This window comes from Myodes glareolus, chromosome 2, assembly GCF_982192425.1.
Source record: "Myodes glareolus chromosome 2, mMyoGla1.1, whole genome shotgun sequence".
Lineage (NCBI taxonomy): Eukaryota > Metazoa > Chordata > Mammalia > Rodentia > Cricetidae > Myodes > Myodes glareolus.
This window is the reverse complement of record NC_142027.1, coordinates 8,545,913-8,557,969: the sequence shown is the minus strand read 5'-3', so window position 1 is coordinate 8,557,969 and position 12,057 is coordinate 8,545,913. Positions and strand designations below refer to the sequence as shown.

The following is a 12,057-nucleotide window of genomic DNA, read 5'->3' as shown; positions in this document are numbered from 1 at the left end:
TCACAGAAAATGTGTTTTTTAGTTAAAAATTATGTCTATGAATATTTGCCTACGTACATCAATATTTATTGCATGTGTACCTGGTGCCTTTGAAGGTCAGAAGAGGCCATCAGACCCCTTGAACTAGAGTTACAGACAGCTGTGAGTCACCATGTGGGTGCTGGGATAGAACCTGGTCTTCTGCAAGAGCAGCAAGTGTGCTTAACCATTGCGCCATGTCTGTAGCCTCAGAGAGTGGGTTTTCAGATGATGGGACAGATGAAAGAGAGCCAGATTATCCCAGACTGTCACCATTCACAGAAGTAGGAATGGTGAATGACTCTGGGAGATAAACAATAGGAGGAAATTCTGTGGTTGGAGAAGACCAGTCTGGTGAGAAGCAGGACTTAGAGCAAGCTCTGAACTGGGGAACACTGTATGCGAACCTAGGGACTTAGAGCAAGCTCTGAACTGGGAAACACTATAAGCAAACCTAGGGACTTAGAGCAAGCTCTGAACTGGGAAATGCTGTAAGCAAACCTAGGAATTTCAAGCTGTGAACTGGGAAACACTGTATGCAAACCTAGGGATTTAGACCAAGCTCTGAACTGGGAAACATTGTATGCAAACCTCCCCATGGTGCTCCTTATTGAACAGGAAAATGAGTTTCAAGCAAGTCATTAAAGCAACAACTGAGCTGCAGATGCTGAGACATGCCTATAATCCCAGCACTCCCAGAGGCTGAGACAGGAGGATCATAAATTAGAGGGTAGAATGAGCTACAAAAGCAGACCCTGCCTCAAGAAGAAATTAAAAGTAGCAACCCAGTTCAGACCCCACCCTGCCCCGCCACCGCCCATCCACTGTTGTATCCAACATTCTTCGGCACTCCTGACTTGAAATGTGGACTTTGCCACAAGGGTCCCCCTCCGCTCACCAATATCCCACCATGATGCACTTCTGAGTGTAGAATGCTCTCCCTCCGTGACATCTCTCTTCTACACAGGCACACAGCTCCTCTTTCCTTTCCCTCTGCATATATTCTTCACACCTTCTGTTTCCAGTCAGTTTAAAAATGTAAAAAACAAACAAAAACAACAAAAGCAAATAAAGGAAAAAAAACCTAGATTTTCTCATTCTTTTCCTTCTCTTGGCAGAGGGGACCTGGCTGGAGGCCAGCAGTAGTAATGCGCATAAAAATGAGGAAAAGAATGAAGAAAAGCGCTGCTCCAACGCTGGAAAATAACTTCTCTAAAAACTGAGGTTGCTCTCCAGGGCCAACTTGCCAATCGCTGTTTATTTTCTCTGAGCAGACATGGTGGCTACAAGCTCCTTGGCTTCCCACAGCTTTCCACAGATGCACCACAGCCAGACCCCAGGCCCCCTCAGAGCAGGTTTAATTAGGATAAATGATACTAATGTGTTGGCCTGGAGACTGCTAGCCACGGTCCGTTGGTCCAACCGTGAGGCTGACAATGGGCCACGCTTGGCCTTGCCCGGGCCTGTGTAGCATCCCTGTGTTCCCTCAGAACAAACCCTCCATTTGTGGTAGATAGATACAGCTGGTTTTGATACAGAAGAGTCTAGAATATGAGATCGTGCCAAATCTCAGCCCAGATGCGAGTCTGTGTTCATTCTAGTGCTGAAGCGCTGACTACGGTGTCTGCTACAAACATTGACCTACCTACCAGGCACTTTAGCTGGGACTCCTGTCTGCTTCGCTGGGAGAGTCAACGCCACCCCATGCCCCAGACATAGGAACTCATGGGCATATTTGCTCTTGATGGATTTTTCTGGTTTTCATATGAAAGAACGTGTGTCCATATCACCAGGGAACCTTGACATGGCAGCAAGTGGCAAGTGTTTATGACTGAGGTCCTCAGGAGGTGGGCAAGTTGGTGAACAGTTGGCTACCTGGGATATCAGCCAACCCCACAGACAGAGAGGGTAAGCACAGAGGGATGGGAGGTCATCAAGAAACCTGCAGGGGAGCACTATGGACTTTCCCAAAAGGTCCAAGTGAACCACGAGGAGACACAGCCTCTCTGAGGTTGTGACACAGCCTCTCTGAGGTTGTGACACAGCCTCTCTGAGGTTGTGACACAGCCTCTCTGAGGTTGTGACACAGCCTCTCTGAGGTTGTGACACAGCCTCTCTGAGGTTGTGACACAGCCTCTCTGAGGTTGTGACACAGCCTCTCTGAGGTTGTGACACAGCCTCTCTGAGGTTGTGACACAGCCTCTCTGAGGTTGTGACACAGCCTCTCTGAGGTTGTGACACAGCCTCTCTGAGGTTGTGGGGGGAAGAGGCAGGGAGGGGACAGCTTTCAGGTTTGGGCTAGAGATGTGCTGCTTTCTGGTGTTTGTCCGAGCCATCGGAACACCTGTGCAGTTTGGAAGGACTGAGACCACAGGAGGGACAAAGTTGATAGATGACAGCAGGCACCCTCCGTTGTTAGTCGTGTGGCCTCCATTGTGACTGGCACTGTTCTCTGGAAGAATTTGAGAAGAGTTTGGCGGTAGAGGGAGGGCCCGGAAGCTGATTCACTGCTGACTGAAGACCCAGCACCTATAATCTTCAGACAACAAAGCACCCCTAGAGACCTAAGTTTCATTTTGCTTCTAGAATGTTCTAGAAGGTTGCTCACACAACCAGACTCTTTGTTCTCAGGGCACTGACCCTCTCTTCTTGCCCAGCTGCAGGTCTGTCGGTCTCATCCCTCCAACAATATTTTGTTAAAGCTCAGAGCCAAGTTTAAAAATGAAGGTAGATAAGTCCCTGGCTTTGATTCCTGGCTTTGCTGCTCTTCGCTTCTTTCGGGGCGTCGAGCAGAGCCTGCCAGGGCCTTGCTAATTGTCTCCAAGTGAAAAGATTGATTGAAAAGAGATCTTAGACTCCCAGGGGCATAACACCCTTCATTTCACAATGAAGAATTATTTTTGTGGTATTTATTTTATGATTCCTGACCCTTGTTCTAAATCTTGCTGGTGTGTTTTCATTTAAAATGTATTAACTGAAACTTGGCTCGGTGGCTTGGCTCCATTAAGCTCCTCTACAACTTAATCCAGATTTTATTATACTGGGACCTAAGTATCCAAACTTTAATATGGGGGGAAGCTGGGGGATAAATTGAGAGATTGTGAGACTCACTATGCACTTAACTCTTTTGCCTCCCTCTTGACAATTGACAGCAAAGCTGTCGCTGGGTTTGAATGTTGAGAAAGCACTGCCTTCCTACAGCAAGGGCTTGATGCATTTCTGGGTGAATGGCGGTCTCGTTTGAGTGTCTGGGGTCTAGTGATTGTTTGGGGCATGCTCTGTGTGTGTGAAGGGGGGCTCAGAGGAACCATGGAAGAAGCAGTCCCAACTCTCCTTTGAACCCCACGACACTCGTACCTAAGCATCTTTCGGACAGTTCCAGCCAGAGCTCAGAGACCTTAGCACTTCCGGTGTGGCTCCCTTCGTCCTCCCTCCAGCTGCCGCCGATATTCACCTTTGAGAAGCAGCCGCTGTCTACCCAGCGACCTCGGAACGCCTCTAACCTCTATTCCATCGGTCTGTTGCCTCTTTCTCCTAGGTATTCACAACGTGTCCACTCCCCTCCACCTCCACTGTTACAGCCCAGGTCTGACATTAATGGCTCTCACCTGGAGCCTTGTGAGCTTCTTGCCGGTCTTACCATCCAGGCTTGTGGCTGAATCTATCTGTAGTTTCCTTTCCTATAGCCAGAGTGATCTAGAGGAGGAAACAGTTCAGCTTACAACCCTGCCCCCAAGCCCCTTCGGTGTTCCCACTACAGTTGGCTGGGAACTGAATCATGCCTCTTCCCAAAGACCCTGTGGGATCCAGCCCCTCTTTCCCTTGCAGCCTCTTCTCACACCCCAATTCCTGGGTTGCACTGACCCAGCCAGGCTCCACCAACCTTCTCCCTGAATCGCTCCCTGGTTCGTGCACCTTGCCACATCTTTCAGGTGCCTTCCTCCTGGGGGGCTTTCCCTGGAGACTCCTCCCGGTGTGGTCCAAGCACCGCTCGCTTTCATCCTACACCCTCTGTCTCGACCAGGCCTAACTTCTGCTGCTGTTCAGCTGCGGCTATGTCAGTCTCTCTCAGCCCCACCCTCCCACCTTAATCTAAGTTCCAAGAAGGTTGGATGGTGTCTGGCTGCTACACACCGGAAATCGCCAGCCCCATGCCTGGTACATGCTCAGTAACCGTTGGCAGAATCCACACATAAAAGAACGGTGTAGCTCCTGCCTCCAAGTGGTTACCCTGTTCACATTAACACCACCACCACCACCAAACCAAAACAAAAGCCTGTGCAGCCCTGGTGCGTATTCTAGTATATAGAGAGAAACAGAAGCCTCCCCCCCCAAAGAAAGCAATTCAAGCACTGTAGTGAAAATCCAAAATTCAGGAAACCCATAGGGTTTGAGGAAAAGAAACAGGTGGGTCTAGCCATGCTAAAGTCCTAAGCTGGGAACAGGTAAGAAAAGAGGTACTTCTCTCGGCTTGATCTTTGTCTCCTTAGTCTCAAATCTTGGACAGTTGAGCAGAGGGCCATGGGAAGGGGGGCTGCACAGACTGTGTGTGTGGTAGCTACCTATGGGTCCAGAGAGGTTCTCTCAATGGAGCATCAACGTTCATGTACTAGAGATGGAGACGGACTAATAGAGAATCTTCCTGCCATACGTCCCGGGATATAGGCTTCTAGTTACACCTTCTCTCTCTGAACTCCAGTCTGAATACTATGGCAAGTGTCCATGGAACACACAGCCAATGTGTGTCCAAAACTCCTTGGTCCCAGCTGGCTCTCAGGACTGAGGCGCTTAGGCCATATTCGTGTTCTAGGAGACTACACAAGAAAGGGATTCTTCCCAAAGTTATGTGCTCAACTTCCTTGTTTGCAGGTGGCCCTAGAGAGGTCCCATGTGAAGAAAATGTTTAACGTAAGTTTAAAACAATAAGTTATTTAAAAAATAGGAAAAAAAAATAAAGATTAGCAAGGGCTCTTTGTTTCATTGGCTCATGTTAAAAGTAGCCAAACAGGTCATATTTTAGATTAAATCCCTCTGATTTTCATAAGGAAAGTCAGTTTGTGCCATAGACTAAGTGTTGGTGTTGTTACCACTCCAAACACATGCTGAAGACTTTGCTCCTGGTGTAACAGTGTTTGGAGATGGGGCTTTGGACAAGAGGTTAATTCACCAGGGTAATTGAGATCAATGCCTTATAAAAAGATTGCAGAACATTTGTGTCCCTTCCTTTCATAAGAACTCAAGAAGGAGTCAGCCATTCCCAACCCAGAATGGGACAGCCCCACCAGACTGGCACACTAATCTCAGGCTTCCAGTTCAACATGTGTTCTCCCCACGAAAGGGTCCCTTTCACAGTAACCAGAAAGGACTAAGGGATTGTGAACCTCAATGGGGAGATCGGTTTCCAAAGCAAACGAATGACACACAGAGTCTTTGTCATGAGCAGAAGAGATCAGTGCAGATAAAGCCCTCAGAAGTCTAGAGAAGCCTTGGAGAGGGTGGATCGGTGATGGTTTATACTGATCGTCCACTTGACAGGATCCAAAATCACCAAGAGGCAAATCTCTGGTGTGCCTGCGGTGGAGTTTATAGATTAGGATAACCGACACAGAAAGCCCCACACTAATGATAGGCAGCGCTGTTCAATGGGCTGGGTTCCTGGGCTGAATGAAAAGGAGAAAGTGCATTGAATACTGGTACCCATCATCCCCTGCTTCTCCCAGTGCCCATCATCCCCTGCTTCTCCCAGTGCCCATCATCCCCTGCTTCTCCCAGTACCCATCATCCCCTGCTTCTCCCAGTACCCATCATCCCCTGCTTCTCCCAGTACCCATCATCCCCTGCTTCACCCAGTACCCATCATCCCCTGCTTCTTCCAGTACCCATCATCCCCTGCTTCACCCAGTACCCATCATCCCCTGCTTCCCTTGCTGCAGACAAGGTGGGCTACCTCCTCAAGCTCCTGCCACCAGGATTTCCCCACCATGATGGACTGTGCCCTCAGACTGGAAGCCAGAACAAACGTCTTTCCTTACATTGCTCCATCACAGCAACAAGAGAAGTAACTAAAACTTAGTCCTCCAGGCCCACTAGGATGGCAATGGGAACAAGCTCCCGGGCCTCCCACAGAGCAGGGTTCTCCTTCCAGCTGCTGAGCACTCTCCTCACCGATGCCATGGAAACCAATGGGCATTGTCTCAGAGGTTCTCTGCGGTTCACCGACTTCAGAAAGCAACCGAGACAACAGTCATCTTGCGCAGCTGGATTCCAAGAAGTCGAGTGACAGAGCTGGCCAAAGCAGCCCACTCAGAGGCCAGACCCGTGCTCTGGATGCCCTATCAGGTTCCGTCACTCGTCTGCTGCCTGTGGACATCTGTGACTGACAGTTCTGTTGTAGTACTGGAGGTCTCATTGCTGTGAGGAGTTCGGCTGTTGTGTGTCTTCTAATTGCTCCCCATATTCCCCGTTCCCTGAGGACGCCGTTGGAAATGAAATGAGCTAGCTGTCCTGTGTGGGAATGTTGTAACTACTTAGTCCTCCCCGCCTCCATAGTCCATCACAACGGCACCCGAGACATTCCGGACTTCCTGTATAATTTGGGTGTCTTGACACCAAGGTGGGGACCCTGGAGAAGAACCTCCTCACTGCTCGCCACACAGAACTTCATTTTCTGACATTTGTTATGCCAAACAGTGTCTGAAACATGGAGTGCATTCTTCCCTTCCCTCAGAGATACCAACTGGGCTTCTGTTGGCAGCATTATTGCCTTTGGGTTCACTTCTGTTTCAGCAAATCTCAATGAGAAAGATCTGGTAGCAGCCGGAAGCAAAAGTTCACCCCATCTTTAAGTTATAAAATCTTGCCATATCTTAAGGGATTTTATAAATTGCCCAAATCCTTTCAGGAACCTGGAAGCATGGCTAAAGCATGCACATGTACACACATGTTTGTGTGTATGTGTGCGTGTGAATAAGTGTATCTGAGTGTTGAAGTTAAGTTGTATTTTCTAATAATGGAAGCTCTACTTGTACTCACAATGGAAGAATGGGCGCTATTTTCCCACTCAAACAAGAAAACGAGATTAAGTAAGGAGTCCCATAGCCCACAGATGGAGCGGTCCCCGTGAAAGGCAGAAGCCTGCTATCTACCTTGAACTTAAAGGGTGTGCCTTCCCCGTGCCCTTCCTGGCCCATCTGCTGTGTGTTTTCTCTGAGTGTGTGAAGCAGGAGTGTTTTGTCTCCAACTGTGTCTCTCCTGTAGCCATTGCCCGATGCCTTTCCCCACAGGGAGCCCGCCTGCTTGCTGCTCCTCTAACTGAGGGTTCAATCCTCCACCTCCTTTTCCTGGGAGTTCCACTGGGTGTATTCATGGATGGCACAGATGGAGCGGTACATTAACTCTGGGTGCAGATGCTGCCATTGATATTCTTGAACCTGAATGGCTTCCAAGCCAGAAATAATCCTCAAACTTGCAAAACTGGGAAGTCAGATACAGTTTCAGTGTTCCTGTCAGGTAGCTGGATACAGTTCAAAGCTCGCTGGAAAAATGAATGTGGAAAGCATCAGGAGCTGCTCAGGTGGTTTGATATGAACTGTTTCCAAACTGGGCGTGTTGTTGATTGATTGGAGTTTTCTACTAAGGGAGCAGAAGGTTGCTCTGGAATTTGAAACACAATTTCTCTATAAAAGTTTAATTGCTTATTTAATAAATACTTATTTAAGCTGGGGGACATGGGACAAAGAAATGAGACCTGATCCCTAAATGCACTATCACGACTTACAGAGAGCATCATGGCACAGATCCTTGGGTTCCTCGTGATGTGTTCAACATTGCCACCCCGAGGAGGGGAGGATGCTCCCCACTTGTTTGGACTGAGCTGTGAGTCTGTCAACTCCATATACTGAAGCCCTTGTTCCTAGAACCTCAGACTGCAACTAGTTTAGGACAGGACCATTATGACAAGGAAGGTCGCAGGAGTGACCCTGAGAAAGTGACTGGAGCCCTTAGAAGGAGAGAGCACAGACTCACAAAGGGACGCCTGCAAATTAACTCATAGAGGAGCAGAGACTCGGGAAGACGTGCAGAGGCCTCAGGAAAAAAAAAATCCCACCCTGCGGGGACTGATTTCTCATGGTGGTAGCATTTTGTTATGATGGCTGCCACGGTGTGCATTTCCTACTGCTTTACGGCACTTTTTATTCCAGCCCGTGCTTTCATTGGAAGCCATTTCTAGGTTTGGTATTCCATTTGTTCCCACGAGGGCAGGGGCTTCACTGTTGTCACCTTGCCTCTTCTCTGAAGGAGTTCTGGTACACATCAGGTGTTGGGTAAGGCGCTGGAAGCGAAGGATTGTGGGATCACTAAGAAGGGGCGGCTCCCTGAGGCACGGGGCGGACAGTAGAGGATTGCAGGAGTCTTCCGAATTGACCAGAGAAGCAAGGAAATACAACCCCAGCCAGGGGGGTGTAAACACGTGAACGACAAATAGAAGTAAACACCCCCTCACTTGTTCACCTTGGTCTCTTGTTCAGTCACTCAGAGGGTTTTATAGATTTTCCAGCAATTTGGTAAATTTGCCTCATTTTTTGATTTTAGCTGAATGCTTTTCACAGGCTGGCCCAGTCTTTTCCTCCTCGGGTTTCCTTTTCTGCCACTTCCCCAGCAGGCCTAAAACCCACCGCACTGCCTCCTTCCCCATTTGAAGTTACTGTCACGTGTGTGCATTTATCTTTTTGTTCTTGGAAAGTCCACCTCCAAGCTGTGCACAGAATAAACCTCTTTTCTTCAGAGAGCAGCTGCTTAGGCATTTTATTATCGTCATGAGAAATAGACCAATGTAGTTCTAATTCCAGGTCTCTGTGTCGGGCTCTGTGTTAGTGGTGAGCGAGGTCACTCGGGGAGGACTGAAAGGGACACCAGGGAAGCATGTACATGTGACATGCAAAACATCTGCAGAGGATGGGAAGCAAGAACCCACCATAGTCTATTTAATAATTCATTAAGCGGTGTAATAGGAAACAGACTCACGAATACAGACGAGGTGGACACCGTTTGTGGCTCACCCAACTGCCGCTGCTCGGTCGTTCTCCCCAAGGGTGAGGAGAACTAACCTCAAGGTTTGCTTCAGCTCTGACCTCCCAAGAGAGAGCGCGCACAACCCCCTCCTCAGTTTTATCCAGTTATATTCAGAGAAAACCATGCCCATAGGGCTAGCCACCCCGAAAGTCGTTGGCTAAGCTGATGGAGTTCCCATAACAAGGATGGGAGATGACCATAGAATTAAAGCAGGCCAGGAAAGTTTGCTGAAGTGTCCAAGAATAGCTCCCCAGGATGCTGCCCTCGGTCCACAGGAGGAGGCTTCTCCTCTAAGAAGGGCAGTATCCAAAGGTGAACAAACCACTTGGCAATTGTGCTATGGACCAGATTTTAGTGGCAAGATGGGTTATTGTGTGGGACCTGGCTTGTGGGATCTGATTATTGACAGTTTAGGAATTTCATGACCTAGTATTAAAAATGTAAAAACCATATTGTGTAAGATTATAGTTAAATAAGTTTTGTTTAAAAGCGAAGGTGACACGTATTCAAAGCTGCCATTTCCTTACTGTTTTATGACTAGCTATACCTGAGCCCAAATGTTCTCAGCTATGGGTTTCCCTGCATCTCTCATTCTCCATTCAACCGTGTCGGGTTGGCTGCGTGAGCTCAGCTGCAGCAGGAGTTTTACAACAGGGCAGCTGGCAAGGGAACCAGTCAGGGGTTTTCTCCCCAGGGTTGGGGTTAGATCTTTACCAGCCAGTCCTCTGTCTAAAGAGATGGGGTACCCATCGTGTGTGAATTAAGATTGGGGTGTGGTTTGCGGAGACAGAACCGTGATGAAGTGGTGAAAGAGCACCCAGAGGGTGTCTCACACGCGTGGAGACCCGTGCCCAAGAACCAGATCCGAGAGCCACTGGATGCAAGAACAAGAGGCAAACTTTAATGTTCACAGGCCTGTGGGTGCTGCAATCACATGGAGAACTGAGCACCCCGAGCTACGTCTTGGGGTATCTTTATATAGGCAGAAGCAATGTTACAGAAGCAAAAGCGCGGTTACAGGAGTCCCATTGGTCAGTTTGAATGAGGCGAGGGGTGAATTTGAGGGCAGGCCTCGTGGTCCTTGGCCTGGACCAAAGAAACCAGATAACTGACCTGTCCCTATCTCAAGCATATATGGTCAGTCCTTTGAAGTCTTTGTTTCCCCCTAGGCCAGATGTCTTGACCATAAATCCCCTGTCCCGCAGCCTGATAAGGCTGTCCCAGGTATCTCACCAGATGTCTGACCATAAATCCCCTGTCCTGCAGCCTAATAAGGCTGTCCTCGGTTTGACCTCAGGTATCCTGCTTTGCTCAGCATTCCGGGGGCCCTTCTCTGAACTGAGCTTCTTTGCAAAATGACATAACTGTGGCTAAAATGAGTTGGGGTCCTTCAGTGGAACCCTGAGGAGGTGATGGTTTGGGTTCCACAGCCCAAGCAGAAGGAGAAGCTACTGCACCCAGGCACAGGAGAGCTGTGTCTAGGTCTCCAAGATGATGAGGGTCTTCTGGTTGGGTATTCAGACTCATTGGTGCTCCTCCTTTAACAAAATTAGCTCTCGGGTGAGCGGCAGTTGTGTGACAATGGGTCAGATCACCGACTCTGAGCTCATTCTGACTCCTCCTTAGCAAGCGGCTGGTGAGATGCTCACTCTGAGACAGTTAGGAGTTGGGAGGGTCACGTGCCTCAGCATGGACCACACTGACAGAGGCTCTGGCAATTCAGTTCAAATGCCACCTAATAAATCCTGCTAGACTAAGAGGGCTTCCTCTCCCTCCGGACTCTCCCTTTCCCTTCGCAGGTGTGTGTGTGTGTGTGTGTGTGTGTGTGTGTGTGTGTGTGTGTGTGAGTTGGGGATAGTGGGGTTTGTCACTAGGAAATAGAAGCCCAAGGGCTCTGTGGGGAAGGCAAGGTGAACACAGCCTGCAACAGAACACACATCCTGACCTTGACCTCTTCTGTTTCCTACGCAGTGGCTCTTGCTCATCCCTCCCAGATTTCCTAACCATCCCCTAATTGCCATTCCTAGGGGCCACTAGATACTCCACTGCACTATGGAGCATACACCCCTAAACCACTTCCTGTAGTTGGGCTCTTGTGCCGTTCCCAGTTTTCTTTTTAATCTATGGCAGGCTTGAAACATCTTTTTGCAAATCTGTTTTTGTTTCCTTGGAGTTACTCTGCAGGACATTTTCCCCCTCGAGGCCTTTCTGGGTCACAGAGGAGAAGAATGAATTTTATGGCTTGTCACAAGCCTCAGAATTGCTCTCAAGTCTGGGGGTTTTGTTTTGTTTCTTTTCCTTTACAATGTCACCAGTAAAATTTAGTCTGTTTCCTCACAGCCCTGCCAACAAGTTTGTCATTTTTATATGTTTTTTTTTCTGCTGTTTCCTAATTGCAGAACAATCATGTAGCCGAAGACAGAAAGAGAGGCATACAGAAGAAGAGGAGCGTGATGCAGGGTGGCTTTAAGAAAGAGCATGGAGAGCGAAGAAACATTCTATCTTCATGAAAGGCAACAGGAAAAAGCAGGCCATGGGTTTCTAAGGGCTGGAAATAAAGAAATCACATACATGCACACATAAGGACACACCAAAAAGCAATGAAATGCCTTGTAAAATTAAGCAAGAATGGAAGTTGTTTTGTTTTTTCCAGCAAAAAAAAATTGCAAAAAAATGCAAAAAGAATTGCTGGAATTACTAAACTTTGGAAATAGACTGTAGTGTAAGCTTCATTTTTGTCTGTGAAATATGCTAAGCCAAACACGACGAGTGGGGGTGTTGTCTTTCTACTTGACGTGAGTTCTGTTTTCCTCTGAGTAAACACAACCCAAAGAGCGCCGAGAACACTGTCGGCCTGACTTCTGTGGCTTGATAGAGCTCAGTGCCCGAGCGGAAGCCAGGACGCAGCGCGTGCCCGAGCGGAAGCCAGGACGCAGCGCGTGCCCGAGCGGAAGCCAGGACGCAGCG

At 48.5% G+C, this 12,057-nt stretch overlaps 1 long non-coding RNA gene across 1 annotated transcript in view; it reads left to right on the top strand.

Annotated features, from left to right (window-relative positions):
• Positions 1–11,842, top strand: part of LOC146895730 (uncharacterized) — a 36,442-nt gene extending 24,600 nt beyond the window's left edge. Inside the window, exon 3 of the long non-coding RNA XR_014997847.2 lies at positions 11,490–11,842. This is a non-coding gene — a long non-coding RNA (uncharacterized LOC146895730). The remainder of the gene's footprint in view (positions 1–11,489) is intronic.
• The last annotated feature ends 215 nt before the right edge of the window (positions 11,843–12,057 follow it).